This window comes from Chrysemys picta, chromosome 1, assembly GCF_011386835.1.
Source record: "Chrysemys picta bellii isolate R12L10 chromosome 1, ASM1138683v2, whole genome shotgun sequence".
In the NCBI taxonomy this organism is placed as follows: Eukaryota; Metazoa; Chordata; order Testudines; family Emydidae; genus Chrysemys; species Chrysemys picta.
In genome coordinates, this window is record NC_088791.1 from 157,998,610 (window position 1) to 158,016,689 (window position 18,080).

Consider the following 18,080-nt stretch of genomic DNA (forward strand, 5'->3'; position numbering starts at 1 on the left):
TAGAGCATATCTTGTAGAAAAATATCTAATCTTGGTTTTTAAAATGCCAGTTTACCACAAACCTTGATAAACTGTTCTAGTACTTAATTACTCTCTCTGTTGAAAATGTGCATTATATTTCCAGTTTGAATTTGTCTAGCTTCAATTTCCAGTCACTGGATCTTGTTATACCTATGTCTGCTAGACTGAAGAGCCCATTCTCAATTTTTCCCCCATGTAGGCATTCAAACTGATTGAGTTTCCCTTTAACTTTCTCTTTGTTAAACTATAACTATAAAGGCATGTTTTCCAATTGTTTGATCACTTTTGTGGCTCTTCTTTGAACCCTCTCTAATTTAGCAACACCCTTCTTAAACTAGGGACATCAAACTGGACAAACTATTACAGTATTGGTCACACCAGCACCGAATACAAAGGTAATTCAATCTTTCTATTCCTACTTTGATCAGGGCCGGCTCTGGCTTTTTGGCCGCCCCAAGCAAAACAAAACAAAAAACAACCTGCGGCGCGGCCGGAGCCAGGGTGCAGGGGGACTCCCTGCACTGCAGATGTGCCCCAGCGGGGGAAGGGAGAAGGGGGCGGCCAGGGCTTCAGCGGGGCGCTGCCACACGGCCCCTCCCGCCGTGCCCTGCTCCAGACCACTCCGGTCGGCTGGGAGAGAAGGACGCGGGCTGCCCTGCTAGGCTTGCTGCAGAGCGCTCCCGTCCTCCACGCCGCTGCCCCCTACAGGGCGGCCGGAGCGGAACAACAACAACAACAACAAGCAGCCGTGCCGCCCTAGGATTGAGTGGAATGCCGCCTCCTACAAGCTGCCACCCCAAGCACCAGCTTGCTCGGCTGGCGTCTGGAGCCGGCCCTGACTTTGATATTCCCTTGTTTACACAACGAAGGACTGGATTAGCCCTTTTGGCCACAGCATTACACTGGGAGTTCATGTTCAGCTGATTATCCACCACATCCCCAAGTCTTTTTCAGGCACTGCTTCCCAGGATAGAGTTCCCCATCCTGTAAGTATGGCCTGCATTCTTTTTTTCTAGAGGACTAACTTTACATCTGGCCATACTAAAGCACATATTGTTGCTTGTGCCCAACTTACCAAGAGATCCAGACCACACTGTATAGGTAACCTGCCCTTTTCATTATTTACCACTTCCCCCAATCTTTGTGTCATTTACAAACTTATCAGTGATAATTTTATATTCTCTTCCAGATCATTGATAAAAATGTTAAATATAGTAGGGCCAAATCCCTGTAGGACTTCATTAGAAATACACCTGCTCAGTGATGATTTCTCATTTACAATTACATTTTGAGGCCTGTCAGCCAACTTTTAATGTGCGCTATGTTAGTTCTGTAATGTTCTAGTTTTTTTTTTAACATTACTATGATTTCTCTATTTTAAAACTTGGGTTTAGGAGCTCTAAAGTAAATGTGAAAGAAAAATAGTATCAAATATTAAGGCATTTTGGAAAAATCAGAGCTAAAACTTTGGTACAACTTCAGGACCTTTAGGGAGGAATTCAATAACATATCAACGACAGTTTAAGGCCAAAGAGTTCATCATTAGAAAATATGTCAGATGCATGGTACTGTGCACAAAAAGAGTCTGTAGTACAGATGGGTCCAAGCAACAAATTTCTTAGCAAATCTAGGCCTGGATCCAAATTGAGTTCCGGGGCTTTTGGCTCAAGAATTATGTTCAGTCCATTGTGCTAAAATGCTCCCAGCAAAAATAAAGAGTTGCTCACAATCCCATTAATCATTACTTGTCTGATGGAGCCATTACAGTAACAAACGTTCATGGTCAAGACTCAAAAGCTCTAAATTCACTGGTGATCAAACATCATTAAAGTTATTTGATTCATGACATGGGAGGTGTTTCTGCACTATGCAGCTTTGAAAGCAGACCAATCCTGTCAATCCGAGCCAGTGGAGAAACTACCAGCTGCGACACTTCCATAGCTTGTGAAAACTAATCACTGTACCAGGAAGGAACGTTAAGCATAAATAGAACAATCCTCCTGCAGAACAAGGAATTCAATGGTGGCTCTAGCCACATCACTACAAATTTCCCTCACCAGGAAAAAAGGCATACCTATCTTCAGCAGTGATACCGGGATACATTTTGACTGTGTACACTGAGCAACCCTCTAGCCTTATAGAATGGAGATATGGGCAAAGGGGTAGGAAATAAGGTAGAAAGAACGAAATGATGGGCCAGGATGCCCCTTCTTATTGGCCAGTTCTTCCACATCTGGGCTGCTATCACATTTCACAGCCATCTGTTGGTGTATGGAATGCTAAACTGTATTATACTCTTCAGCCACTTGGTGGCTCTGTGTGCAAAATACCTTATGTACATGAACCTCAGCCAAACCTGGCATTAAAGGATCGTACGATGAATATATCTGGTGTGCATCTTGCTCAGATACAAGCTCTGAAGCCCGTCCATATCTGGTACAAGTACCATGATGTGGTGTCAGGAGCAGGATTAGAGTCAGAGGAGAGATGAAACTGAAGGGAAACAGTAATGAAGTTTGCAAGCAGAAGGAACAAAGCAACAAAGGTTGCAGGTTCTCATCAACATGCCACTATGCCCCAGAGAACTTCAGCTTTGACAAACCTTCACAATGGACAGACTGGAAGCAGCATTTTGCAAGATTTTGAATTGCAAACAAGCTTCACAAAGAAACTGGAGATATACAGGTTTCTTCATTAATTTATGCTATGGGAAAGCAGGTACAGCATATCTTTAAATCCTTTGATTTTACTAAAGTCCATCACAAAGATGACTATGCATCAAACATAGCCAGACCCTTTCATACTTTATACCTCAGAGAAATGTGGTTTATGAAAGAGCATGTTTTCACCAGAGAATTCAAAAACCAGGAGAAAATGTTGAATGTTTTATAAGAGCTCTGCATCCATTGGCTGAAAACTCTGATTCTGGGAATGTAAAACATGAAAATATCTGAGACAGGCTGGTTATTGTGTTAACAGATCACCTTTCATAGCAGCTACAGCTGAAGACAGATTTAACCCTACCCACAAGTTATACAGAAAGCAAAGCAGTCTGAACTAGTAAAACAAACAGAACAAAAGGCAGGAGCAACTTGAAAACCTCAAACTAGCTTAGAAAACTATAAACAGACACTTGAGTGTTAAACGTCATCATCATAAAACCCTTGAGGCAAGGAGAGAGAACTCCCAGGCTAGAAGGGACATATTTCTGCCTACATGCACAAGCCATCAGATCATACCTAGAACTACTTATTTGGAACCCCCAGATGTGAAAGTAGATCAGGAATGTTTAGAAAGACGCAATTAGGTTTATTTCCTATTGCTAGTGGACTCCTCTGTGCTAACCACAGATGCTTTTGTTTGCTGGAACCTTTAAGCTAAACCCCCAAGAAAGCTGTTTTGGGTGCTTAATTTTTGGAATTGCTCTTTTAAAAACTAGCAAAAGCCTAAGTTCCAGATGTATTTTCTTTCTTTTTGTTTTTAATAAAATTTACCTTTTTTAAGAACAGGATTGGATTTTTGGTGTCCTAAGAGGTTTGTGCACATGTTGTTTAATTAGCTTAGGGCAACAGCTAATTTCCTTTGTTTCCTTTCTCGGCTCGTCCCTGGAGGGGTGTGTGAAAGGGCCTGAGGGTACCCCACAGGAAGGAATTCCCAAGTGCGCCTTCCTGGGTTCCAAGGGGTTTGCACTTGGGTGGTGGCAGCATCTACCTATCCAAGGTCAGAAAGAAGCAGTAACCTTGGGAGTTTAATACAAGCCTGGAGTGGCCAGTATTAATCAGCTTTGACATGGTGGCAGAGCATTGGGATCATTTTGAACATATGCACAACCCTCTTAGGACACCAAAAATCCAATCCTGTTCTTAAAATAGGTAAATTCACAATCACAATTGTGTTTGGTCTCCACCTAATTATTCTTAAAAAAAAACCCAGAAGCAGCCAAAGTGGGGGGCGAAGATAAAATGAGATCCTATGGGGCCTCCCCTCTCCCCGGCATCCAGAACTGCCTTAGGGAGACCACCACACACCCTGGAGCTAGTGGTGCTAGTTCTAGCGGTTCTAATGGTGCTTCCTTTCCACCTCCCTCAACCATGTGGTCCTGGGCGCAAACTGCAGAGAGGAGCCAGGAAGAGACTCTTGCTGGTAGGTGCAGAAGCAGCCAATGCAAGGACCTTTGGACCTCTGAACATTTCGAGAACCTGCTACAGTTTTGACTGGACATTCTCTACCCCATACTGATCAGCTGTTTGCTCCAACTGTTTCCCTCTCTCTTCCCTGTCCCCATCGCCTCATTCTCTTTTCTTTCCATTTAGCTTATCCTCTCCTAATTAATCCCCTCCCCCCACCAAAAATATTGTGGAACTAGCATGATGTTTGCTGTCATCACATTGCTTGTTCCGTTTGTCATATACTTCTTCCTCCATCCTGTGTCTGTTCTGCCTATTCAGGTTGTAAGCGCTTCAGGATAGGGACCATCTACTACTCTGGTTTTACAGTGTCTACCACAATGGGGCCTCATTCTTGGTTGCCCCTCACACACTACCCTCATAAACCTGAGCAATAATAATATGTTAGCTTAAATTCTTCCCAACATTTTAAACTTACTTGAGCATGAGTCTGGGAAAAATATTTCCTCATTAAAAAATTCTAACCAGGCTTTTTAGAAGAGGAAAACAGCAAAAGATTTAAGATTTACACTTGAAAAGTTAGTATAAATATACCTCTTAATGAGGACTAGTGCGCCTTTACAAAGCTCAGGGAGAAAGGTTAAAAATAAAATTTAATCAGTTAATCTCTGGGGAAGGGACTGCATTTACTGTGCTGTACAAAGACAGGCATATTGTGAATATAGCTGCTTGAAATGCTGTTGAAATTTCAAAATTAGACCCCAAAAAGGGGCGGCGGAAGGGGGGGGGGGAAGAGAATTGGTAAACATTTTTGAAAAAAAAACCTCAGAAGTCATCCTGTTTTGCTTCCAGCTATCCAGCTGGTTGACATTTTCCAAATCTGAAGAAATAAATTAATTTTTTATGAAAAAGAAGGGACATATTTTTTCATGAAAAATTTTTATGAAAAACATTCCCATTTTCTGACCAGCTCTAATTCTAAACTCCAAAGAAGTCATTTAAAAAAATTAAGTCTCTTTTGAGCATGCTCAGTCTGCATTTTTAGCTTACTTATTTCTAACATTAATGCCATTTTCTCTGCTCATCCTCACAAGCACTTCACATCAAAAATCCCGCAATTTTAGCTGCATTCTAAAACAGTACATAGATTGAAAGCTTTCATTACAAACATTATGTTGCTCTTTCTTTATTGCAAAGAAACAGCTGCCAATATAGTGCTGCCATCTATAAAAAAAGCCCTGAAGAAAACAGTCTCTATCCAAACAGCAGCAATAATGGAAACAATTCATCCCTTTTATCCCCCTATTTACCTGATAGAGAGAGAAACTTTACAATTTAATTGGGACAGTTAACATGCTAACATTAAACAGGCATTCGTTCCTTAAAAAATCCTATGAAATTGAATGAAAAACAAACAAATGAAACAAACAAACAAAAACACACATCGTGCTAATGAAGCATTAGTTCCATAGTTCAAAATCAGAAGTGCAAACATTACGTTTCCAAAGTAACATTAACTTGGTCACACTGCCCGTTATATTTTCTATTCCTGTTTCACTAGTTGTATGTGCTACAATATTTTACCTGTTTAGGTCATAAAATGTTTAGTGTGTGGAACATACAACAGGATGTGCAATTCAGCCAAGTTAATGTTTGTGTTTAAACCTTAACTTCTACCTTTCTTTCCTATTTGTGATCTTATATGTGGTACTATGTTGAATTAACACATTTTGGGAAACATGATGTATGCTTTATTCATTCACATACGTTCCCAAGGATTTCATGCACAAGAGAATGCTGAATAATTAAATTTCCTGAATTTGAAAAAAGTTTTGCAAGGGGATTGTGTGTTCTGAAGAGCCATTAAAACAGTCAATTTCCCCAATATTTTACTTTCTCATATCTTACAGTATACATGCCAACATTTTTATGGCTGACTTAGAACAACGCTTCCTTAGCTCTCGTCCCCTAACGCCCCTACTCTACTTGCGCTACATTGATGACATCTTCATCATCTGGACCCATGGAAAAGAAGCCCTTGAGGAATTTCACCATGATTTCAATAATTTCCATCCCACCATCAACCTCAGCCTAGATCAATCCACACAAGCGGTCCATTTCCTGGACACTACTGTGCTAATAAGCGATGGTCACATCAATACCACCCTATACCGGAAACCTACTGACCGCTATACTTACCTACATGCCTCCAGCTTCCATCCAGGACACACCACACGATCCATTGTCTACAGCCAAGCTCTAAGATATAACCGCATTTGCTCCAATCCCTCGGATAGAGACAAGCACCTACAAGATCTCTATCAAGCATTCTTAAAACTACAATACCCACCTGCTGAAGTGAAAAAACAGATTGACAGAGCCAGACGAGTACCCAGAAGTCACCTCCTACAAGACAGGCCCAACAAAGAAAATAACAGAACACCACTAGCTGTCACCTTCAGCCCCCAACTAAAACCTCTCCAGCGCATCATCAGAGATCTACAACCTATCCTGAAAGATGATCCTTTACTCTCACAGATCTTGGGAGACAGACCTGTCCTCGCTTACAGACAACCCCCCAACCTAAAGCAAATACTCACCAGCAACCACACATCACTGAACAAAACCACTAACCCAGGAACCTATCCTTGTAACAAACCCCGATGCCAACTCTGTCCACATATCTATTCAAGTGACATCATCATAGGACCTAATCACATCAGCCATACCATCAGGGGCTCGTTCACCTGCACATCTACCAATGTGATATATGCCATCATGTGCCAGCAATGCCCCTCTGCCATGTACATTGGCCAAACCGGACAGTCTCTACGCAAAAGAATTAATGGACACAAATCTGACATCAGGAATCAAAATACTCAAAAACCAGTGGGAGAACACTTTAACCTGTCTGGTCATTCAGTGACAGACCTGCGGGTGGCTATATTACAACAGAAAAACTTCAAAAACAGACTCCAAAGAGAGACTGGTGAGCTAGAATTGATATGCAAACTAGACACAATCAACTCCGGTTTGAATAAGGACTGGGAATGGCTGAGCCATTACAGACATTGACTATCTCCCCTTGTAAGTACTCTCACACTTATTATCAAACTGTCTGTACTCGGCTAGCTTGATTATCACTTCAAAAGTTTTTTTTCTCTTAATTAATTGGCCTCTCAGAGTTGGTAAGACAACTCCCACCTGTTTATGCTCTCTGTATGTGTGTATATATATATCTCCTCAATATATGTTCCATTCTATATGCATCCGAAGAAGTGGGCTGTAGTCCACGAAAGCTTATGCTCTAATAAATTTGTTAGTCTCTAAGGTGCCACAAGTACTCCTGTTCTTCTTTTTGCGGATACAGACTAACACAGCTGTTACTCTGAAACCTGTCAGTATACATTTACAGTCCCGTGGCAACCGTAATAAAACAATTAATTTGTAGCTCTTTTGAATTTCTTTTACCACCAAAAGAAAATTTATTATTGCTGTTACTAGATGTTTCCCAGAGCTGCAATTATACTTTAATCATAGTCTCATACAGACTATTAATACAACACATTTTCTGAGGGACAGTCCTCTCAACACCCATGCCAAACTCTTCCATTTGCCAATCAAATTCAAGTCTGTGTTTGGGTTACTAATTTCTTAAAACCAGGCCTCTCTCCCCAATCCTCAAAGAGAGCTAAACCAGGATCCTTTTCCCCAATCCTCAAAGAGAGCTAAGCTAATGCTGTTCCATATACAATGACCAATTACATACTTTCAGACCAAAAAGACTTATTTTAAACAGAAAAAAAAGAAAGCTCAAATGAAAGTCTCCATGAGAGCAGTGAGTGTATGTCCCCTCTAATAGGCTGCCAGAACTCTGAAAACAAAATGGCTACCTGAGTTGACAGAAGTTGTAAGGTGCAGTAACAACATATCACAGGCACCACCAGTTCATAGCTACATGTATGACTTATGTCAGATCAAGACTTCTCAAGATTGCGAGAAATTCTACAGAAATCTCCAAAACAGAGACCACCATCTATATGTTAAACTGCACCACACCACCAGTTGCAGTTCCCCAGCTTAATCTGACAAAGATATCAAATTTAATTTTGATTCTCCTCATTTCCCCTTGTGACAGTCAAGAAAATAAACCCCCAAACTTTTATAAAAGCAGCAGCTTCCCATGCAAACTCTGATGCCAGTGAAGAGGAATCCTTCAGATGTTCTGAAGCACAAGAGATCTTGCCTTCTTTGTACTGGGAACTATGATGACCAAAATGGGGAGATGGAAGGGTGGCTGCCAAGCATTGGCATAGGTATAAAATTTTCATACATGCCAATGCTTGGCAGCCACCCTTCCATCTCCCCATTTTGATCATCATTGCTGTTTAGAACATACATTACCTTTTAACCGTATTTCAAATATTGTCCCACTCTGTTCCAAAACCAATCAGCAAATCATCCCTCCCCTTCAATATATTCCAATTGAATCAAAAGTTGTGCCTGTTTCTTTCCCTCCCAAAATGCCTTCACTTACAGGTTTCAAACATTGGCAGGCATGAACTCTCTTTGGCCATTGAAAGCTCAAAAATCAAACTAAAAAACACAAATATATGCAGAAAGAGACAACTTTATTAGTAAACAATTACCACATTTAAGTCAGTCTAGGGTGAACAGATAGCAAGTGTGAAAATTTGGGACAGGGGGTGGGGGGGGGGGGGGGAGTAATAGGAGCCTATATAAGAAAAAGACCCCCAAATAGGGACTGTCCCTATAAAATCAGGACATCTGGTCACCCTAAGTCAGTCAAATGCTGCAAGAGAAAAATCACATAAATGAAACATTTATGGCCAAATTCATCCCTGATCTAGCACTAATGAAATCAGTTTGAACCTTCAATACCATTTTGTGTTTAATTAGGCAGACCATTTCCAAATCAGAAATAAAGATTGCATTGGGAATAGCACTACCCCTTCCTTCTTAAGTGCTTGGTAACAGTAATCAAAACAATAGTAAAATAGCATTGGATTTCATCAGCTAAAAAACAGAAAATGCATTAATGCAGTTTGTTTTCAATCTGCTGTATGCTTGCAGCTGTCACAGTCTCTCCATCCTAAGAGGTGTGTGATAACAGATCAGATTAGAGCGCATGTAACCCAAGGAGCCTTGGTTGACTAGACGTTTTGAATATAACTGTTTCTTGGAGTTTTTGAGGATCCGGGGTTTAAATGCTATCCTTCCACATTTGTGCATATGCTCCCATCCTCTAGTAGCCTCAAGACAGCACAGCTCTCTGCAGAGCCTCCAGTGGAAGTCCTTGTCTCCCATTACCAGATATAAATGGCTCTTTTGGAGAGCATGCAAAAAGGGGATGGGGGATAAGAGTGATATCAGAGGGAGGTAATTTGCAAAGGAAATACATACAGCATGAAAGTGTGGATTATTGGTAGCAGTTTGCAAAAAAAAAAAATACTGTATGTAAATTTGAGCAGGAAAATCCCTAATTATGGCAATCTTTTCTTGCCAGCTTCCCCCCCGCCATTTTAAAATGTTAACGTGATCTTGATCTTTTATATTTAGAAATATCTAAAACTTGACACACGAAGCCCAAGCTGCCCTTTACCATTGTTCTTTCTTCAGAAAAAAACTCCACACAATTAATATTGCTGTTTGTTTGGATATTATATTTCATAACTTTGCCAGTGACTAGTAGACTCAAATATGAGGCAGGGAAGAAGGTACGGCTCCATTAAGGATGGGCTTGAACCGGCTTTTACAGTTTTCAATACCTTATTCATAAAACTGTAAGATAATTGTGATTCTTTTGGTTCAAAAATTGCAGCCCAGTTTGTTAAAGCTGCAGTTTCATTTTTGCTGCGAGGGGCATTGCAACCTGGCTCGCAATGACAATCAGATTTGTGGCAACTATAACAAGTTGTGGTGTGTGTTACAAGTTCAAGTTTCTGCAACAAAATAATGGCTGTGATTTTCTTACATCCTTACTTATTCTGCATATTTGTTTTATGATTAACATTCACACCTGGTTTTTTTTTTTCATTAGAAAGATTTTGAAGAAGGTCAGCCAAAAAAGACATGACTCATTTAGTCGTACACACTATATTTTACAAGACTACAGTATTAACTATATCATTCCTACTAATGCTTTATGTGACATGCACATGCTCTGATTAAAGTGCAAGTACCATTTCCAAATTATTTGCAAAAGAGGTTTCTTTGTTTCAGATGTACATAGCATGTTTCCAGCTGTAAACGTTACAGGAAGGTAGAAAATGTTCTTTTATCACAGAACTATAGGTGTATCATTTAATAGAATTCATTAACAAACTACTACACTATAACAGAGGTAAGGTTTCTAATCAACCTCTCTCCTCACCTACAAACATGACAACAAGAAAATTAAAGTTCAAAACATTAGAAAACCTTATCTAGTCTGTAAATCTGAAAACAACACATGCTCCTCCATACAAATTTTAAATGTTAAAAACAGTTTCTAAATCCATCAATACCAACACACATTGTACCCTTAACTCTGACCACTGGTGGGTGGTATGAGGAGGAAAGATTTGTCTTTTTGTTGTATGTATTGGGTTGTGTAGTATGGGTTGATGTATGTATGTGCTGTGCAGTATACTTTTCTCCATTTACAACTGGCTGACTTATGTTATCTGGAGCTGAGCCTCCAAAACTATGAAAGGATAGGTCTCAGCTGTATGTTCTTGCATTTTTTCCTATTTAATAAACACAGCACTCTCAGACCAGCTATGCCACTCGCTTATTCATCATTTTAAAGACACCATTTAGATACAATTAATTTCAATAAAACTATTTAAATACCATTTGTAGAATGCATAATGCTTACCACAGCACTGACCGACGGACTGGTCACTTGTTAGGAGGAACACTCTGGCTTTTGTCTCTCTCTAATTAAATGAAAAAATCAAATACTTTTCCACTGAGCTAAATGACAAAAATATGGTAGTATAGGCTTACATGTAAGTGAGTTTTCATAAATGTGAAACAAAATTCTAGCACACAAAACTATTGGGAAAACAGCTAATGGGATAATTTTATTATTACAACTCCTTCCAAGAGAATTCCTGCTTTGTTCATGCTATATGGTTTTCCTGAGAAAATGGACAAGGGACTTAAGTAAAACTTTTGGCATGTGCCCTCCTTCATGAAGGAAATATAATCAAGTAGCAAAACCTTCCCTGCACTACATGGGGTTACGTCTTGGGAGCAGCTTGGCAGTTTGCTTTTTATTGCCTCTGCCTTCTCTCTCTCTCCTCTACAGACCTATATCAGTATAACTATATCGCTTGGGGTGTGAAAAATCCAAACCTAACCCACCTCCATGTAGACAGTGCTATGTCGATAGGAGAGCTTCTCCCGCTGACATATCTACTGCCTCTTGGGGAAGTGGATTAACTACACTAATGGGAGAAGCTCTCTCATGGGCATAGTAGAATCTTCACCAAAATGCTACAGCAGCACAGCTGCCCCACTGTAGCGCTGTACATGAAGGTGAGCCCTAAGAGTGGAAAGGTGCTTCGTTCCCCTTAGGAGGGGATAGACTTGTTCTATTAGTAAATCCATTCAGTGTGTTGGGCAGGGAAACTGAAGGAAAACAACTCCCCCACCTCTTTCTACAGCAACAGGACCAGAAACATTCCTCCCACACACTCCCAGGCCATTCACAGAAACATCAAGTGTGTGGCTCTAAAAGGATACACACCCAGCCCTATGCACTGGTAGTTGTATTCTACTAACAAAGGCCTTCAGGACAGGAGTGAAGGACATACAAATTGGGTAGTAAGATCCCAAAGGATTTATGCAGGCAGACTGTAAAGTTACAGATCTACTCCAAGTTACTGAGGCTAAGTCAACTTTAGTTATGTTGGCGTTCATGCACCGGTGTAACTAAACCCCTTTTGCATGTCCACACAATACTCCTTGTGACAGCTGAACGTGTTCCCGGTTGGTGCTCTAGCATGGACGAGAAGCAGTGCACAATGGGTAGGAATCCCCACTGTGCAACTCGCCACCGTCTGCCACTGGGTGTTGTGGGAAGGGATCACAGTGCCTCAAGGGGATAGTATCAGCATCCCATGATGCAGTTTTCTCTGTCCCATCATCCCATCATTCCATGGGCTTCCAACTATGTTTCATGTCACTTTTCAACACCCTCTGTAAACTGCTCACCTGCATGGATCCTATACTGCTCTCCAGTACTGTGATGAGTGTTATGAACACAACATGGCTGATCCTACAATATTTCATGAGCCACAAATCTGATAATGACACCGTGGTGTATGCCCTGCTGTGCGCCATGGACAGAAACAATTCAAGATTGCTGTTGGCATTCACGGAGCAGCTGCACATGGTGGACTATCAGTTCTAGGTGCGGGAAACAAGCACTGAGTGGTCCCTTGGAGGATGATCTTGGATAGGCCAGATGATCTTGTTACATGGATGTACTACTTCAGCTTGCGCTTCTTCACGGTCGTCGGGTCTTCATATGACCCAGCACATTGGGTGATGATGTTGCAGATCTCTTCATTAGTGACGTGGTCGAAGTAGGAGATGCCTAGGATTTAACGGAAGCATCTCATCTCTACTACCTGTATTTTCCGTTCAAGTTCTGCTGTAAGGGTCCATGTCTCACACACATATAGAAAAATTGAGATGGCCAATGTGAGCAGCAGTTTCAGTCTGGATTCCAGGGAGATGTTCTTATTCCTCCAAATTGGCTTTAGCTTTGCCACTGCTGCTGCTGTTTGAGCAGTTCTTGCCCGAATTTCTGCCTTGGATCCTTCATCAGTGATAATTGCCCCCTAATACTTGAACTGTTTCACTGTCTCCAGCTCTTGTCCACTGACAGTGATACGTGAGCTGATCCCATCACGTTTGTCGTCAGCTTAGTTTTCTCTGCACTGATTTCCATTCCGTATTTTGCGGAGGTTTCATCCAATCGTTTCACAAGGTTGGCAAGTTCATCTTTGCTGCCTGCCGGGCCATCAATGTCATCAGTTGTGACAAAGTTCCTCCTCTATCTTGGTGGGTCCTGCGCTTATTGGCGGATTTTCTTGCCTCAGAGATTCACCACGTGGGTTGGGGAACAGCCCAGAGACCTTCCCCTCTGGAAGAACCCACAGTCCAGGTCAATTGGGAGGAACCCGGGCCCGCCCTCTACTCCGGGTTCCAGCCCAGGGCCCTGTGGACTGCAGCTGTCTACAGTGCCTCCTGTAACAGCTGCATGACAGCTACAACTCCCTGGGCTACTTCCCCATGGCCTCCTCCAAACTCCTTCCTTATTCTCACCACAGGACCTTCCTCTTGGTGTCTGATAACGTTTGTGCTCCTCAGTCCTCCAGCAGCACACCTTCTCACTCTCAGCTCCTTGCGCCTCTTGCTCCCAGCTCCTCACACTCGCACCACAAACTGAAGTGAGCTCCTTTTAAAACCCAGATGCCCTGATTAGCCTGCCTTAATTGATTCTAGCAGCTTCTTCTTAATTGGCGCCAGGTGTCCTAATTAGCCTGCCTGCCTGAACTGGTTCTAGCAGGTTCCTGATTACTCTAGTGCAGCCCCTTGTCTGGTCACTCAGGGAACAGAAAACTACTCATCCAGTGACCAGTATATTTGCCCTCTACCAGACTCCTGTACCCCACTGGTCTGGGTCTGTCACACAGTGAACCGAAGATTTGAGATTGTTCGCCCCCAATGCTGATTGTGCATATGTGATCTTCTAGGGCATCAGTCATTATGCGCTCCAAGTAGATGTTGAACAGTGTGGGTGAAAGAAGGCAGCCAACAGTGGTGCAAAACCACTCTCCTATTGTGCCATTGACGAGAACTGCACTGCTGGCCTTGGCATACAGTTCTTTAATGGTAAGAATAAGCTTACGACCAACATTGTACTTCTTCATAGTTGCCCAGAGAGCTTCGTGCCATACTCTGTCAAACACCTTCTTGAAGTCAACAAAGACGTGGTAGATGTCCTGCTGGTGTTTTAAGTTCTTCTCACATAGAACACGAAGGTTGAAAATCTGTTCTGTGGTACTTCTTCCAGCATGAAAGCCAGCCTGTTCTTCAGCAATGATATTGTCTGCTTGTGGCTTCAATCTGTTCCAAATGACTTTCAACATTACTTTGCTGGGATGGCTAATTAAGATTATGGTCCGGCAAATTTGACACAATTGCAGGTTGCCTTTCTTTGGCAGAGTGATGATTAGTGACTGTGTCCACATGGAGGGCCACTCATCAGTCTGCCAGATCTTGTTGCAGACCTTGGTGATTACATTACTATTTCTCCTCCGAATTTCATCAATTCAGCTGGGATGTTATCAATACCTGTAGCCTTTCCATTCTTGAGTGATTTCACAGCTGTCTCCACTTCTTCACGTAGTATTGGAAAGTCGTCATCCTCTGTTGAATCTGGGCTAAGATACAAGGATCTCCATTTGTCTGGTGGTTGTATAGATCAGAGCAGTAGTTTGTCCACCTATTGATGATGTCCCTTTCTTCTGTAAGACTGTTCCCTTCTTTGTCTTGAATTGTGTTAGCTTTGGTCCACCCCATGTAGGAGACAAAGATTTCTTCTCTTTCTATAAGAACATTTTTATTCAACAACAATTGCAAACATTTCTGTGTTCTGCAAGGAACATGAAAATTAAGAGCAGATTTTCAAATGAGGCTCTCACAGTAGGTGTATGTCCAGCTGTCATAATGAAACATGTCCTTTGGGGTGGAGTGCATGGAGTGGAGTGCAGTAGCCCGGGAACATAGAAGGAATAGGGGAGGAGCATGGAAGGCAGTTTGGTGTGGACTGAAAGGGAAGGAGAGCATGGATGTGTTCTGCCTGCTGTTCAATCAGGGACCTCAGCATGTCTGTTTGGTCCTCAAGCAGCTGCATCATCTGCAACTGCCTGTTTCCTATCCTGGCTATCCACTCACAGTTTCTGATTGACAGCCTCTCTCCATGCTCTCTGCTCACAATCTGAAGCATCAGAGGATTGCAGCCAAGTCCGAGCCATGTCTTCTTTACTCCTCCTGTTTCATCTCATCAGAAAGGGCTGCTTAGCAGGTGTGCAGGAAGAGATCTTCAATGGCATATCTGAAGAAGCTAAAGAAACTATAGACAGAGGGCACTATTGGGAGTCCACTCACAGCCTTGATCCAAACAAGTGGAAACAGCACTTTCTCATTTTCACTTGGCAGGCACACAGCACAGCGGGAGCCTGAGGCATGGTGAGGGGGAGTAGGGCAAGATGGGACAAAGGGGGATGGTGGCGTTTCAGAGGGGTTTCACAACAAGTGCCTAGGGCCATGTTCTGAATATTGGCACCATCTTCCACAGGTGGGGGTAATAGAACCTGATATCTCGCTCCTGAGGGTAACAAGGGATACAGCTCCTGCACGCGTTTGGCTGCAGATCGGGTCCATATGCTGAGTGCTGCTTTGGTGCCTGCAGAAATAATTGCTAATTGGCATGGCAAAGTTTCCTACCATGGGGGGAAGAAACAAGGCAGCCCTCCCAAGAAACCTTCAACAGAGGATTGCAGAGTACCACCAGGAAAGTTTCCTAGAAATCTCTATGGAGGATTCCTGAGACATTCGAGTTTGCATAAACAATTTTTTTTCCAGAGGCCCCCTTCTGCCTAGTTGCACAGTGGAATGAGAAGCAGATACAAACTTTGGCTGTGAAGGTTATTTCAATCCCTCTTCTACCCTGATTGAAAAAAAGCAGATCCTTAGCTCAAGTCTCCCTGCAGTATCAAAGCACAATGAGCACTTACCGGAGGTTCCCTCTCCTGCATCAAGTACGCCACAGCCGGAGTGCTGGGACTGGCTAGACCCTTCCGGAGTTAAAAAGAGGTCCTGGCTCGCCACGCCACCAGACGTCCCTGTTTCCTGTCCCCCATCCTCCCAAACTCCACTTTCTCGTCCACCAAGTCGTCCTCACGGTTCACTCCATTGGCCACTGTCTCCAGCCTCCACCCCCCAAAGTATCCACGGGCTCTTGGCGATGGAGGTGGGATGGCGAGCAGCTCCTTGTAAAAGCAGCATGTCTTTGGCAATGCACCAGACTGACAACTGGCCTGCCTTGCCTTCTGATATGCCTACCTCAGCTCCTTGATCTTTGCACGGCTCTGCTGCATGCCCCTATCATGCCCCTTTCCCTCCATGCCATGAACAATCTGCTCACAGGTATTGAAGTTCCTGCGGCTGGAGCGGAGTTGTGACTGCACAGCCTCCTCTCCCCAGATGGGACCTAGCAGATCCATCAACTCACCGGTGTATTCTAGACAGGAGCACATTTGCTGCAGGGAGCCAGCATGGTCAGCTGGGAAGATGCTATGTGAGCTGTCCACACCAAGCAAACAGGAAGAGGAATTTCAAAAATTCCCAGGGCTTTAAAGGGGGAGGGACGTATGCCTGTGTACTTGGCTGCAGGGCAGTGGAGTTCCAACAGTCGCAATGGGTATTGAGGGACACCTCCTGGAGACCACTTAGGGCGATGTAAGCAACACAGTGTCTATATGGACACGGACATGCTGTGTCGCTCAATTTCATCACCCTAAGTGCTATGCCTCTCATCAAGTTGGTTTTATTATGTTGGCGTAGCAGGAGAGTTAAATCGGTGGGAGGAGCATGGCAGCGTGTACACCTCCACAGCAAGGTTGATGCAAGTTCCTTATATCGACAAAACAGTGTATTGTAGACATCGCCTAACACTGCCACCATGTTTATTGTCTCAATTATTTCCCAATCCAGGTGGGCAGTTGACAAGTAAAAGGATTTTTACTTCCCTGCCATCCCTGAAAACTCAATTTGAGCTCTGAGAGTCAAGCTGGGTTCTTTCCATCTTAGGAACCGTCAGCAGTAATAAAGGGTTTTGTCGCCGAAATTAAGCCCTCTGACACCTGTGCAATCCCCTTGGCCATCATATAATTTAATCATTGATACCTATGAAATCCCATTGCCTTCAACAAGGCTTTATATAAGTGTAATTGATTGGAATTTAGTAAGCAATTCTGCTTGTCCACAAAATGCAATAGATTCCAGCTCACTCTCAGCTGTGAAACTAAATAGTCTAAAATTAAAAAAGACTACTACACTTTTCCCCTATGTGAATTATTCCCACAGAAAGGAGAAGTAACTAGAGAGTTTCCTTTGAGTTTTTCTGTTGCCCATGGTTACGTGAAGGAGAAGTAATATTTGCACCAACAGAAGATATCAGAAATTTGATCCGCAGATCCTTTGCAATATGATGGAAGTGAAGAGCCCTGTTTCTCTACACTGCTGCCTGGTCACAGCTCCTGACACCCTGGACAGAGCAGTCTCCATAGCGGTTTTTCCCAAACATTTTAAAATGAAACCTGACGCCCTGGAGAACAATTAAGAGGTCATCTGTGCACTCCGGGATCCCCTTTACTACTCTCCCACCCAGGGAAAGGGTTGGCAGAGCAATAAGCATCATACTTTGGGAAAACACTGTCCTATAAAATGCTGCCAGGATCACCATTTTTCCCCTAAGGCAGAGGTGGGCAACCTATGGCCCGCAGGCCACATCCGGCCCATGGGACCCTCCTGCCCGCCCCCTGAGCTCCTGGCCTGGGAGGCTAGCCCACGGCCCCTCCCCTGCTGTTCCCCCTCCCCCACAGCCTCAGCTCGCTCCGCCGCCGGCGCAATGCTCTGGGCGGCAGGGCTGCAAGCTCCTAGGGCAGCGCAGCTGCAGAGCGGGGGCCTGACCCGGAGCTCTGTGCTGCGTGGTGGCAATGGCGTGGCTGGCTCCAGCCGGGCAGTGCGTCTGTAGGGGGCAGGGAGCGAGGGGGTTGGATAGAGGGCAGGGGAGTTCAGGGGGGTGGGCAGGGGGGTTGAATGGGGGCAGAGGTCCTGGGGGGGGCA

The 18,080-nt window shown here is 43.4% G+C and overlaps 1 protein-coding gene across 2 annotated transcripts in view; it reads right to left on the bottom strand.

Moving 5' to 3' along the window:
* ABI3BP (ABI family member 3 binding protein) overlaps positions 1-18,080 on the bottom strand; it is a 403,542-nt gene that overhangs the window by 327,182 nt on the left and 58,280 nt on the right. The window lies entirely within an intron of this gene.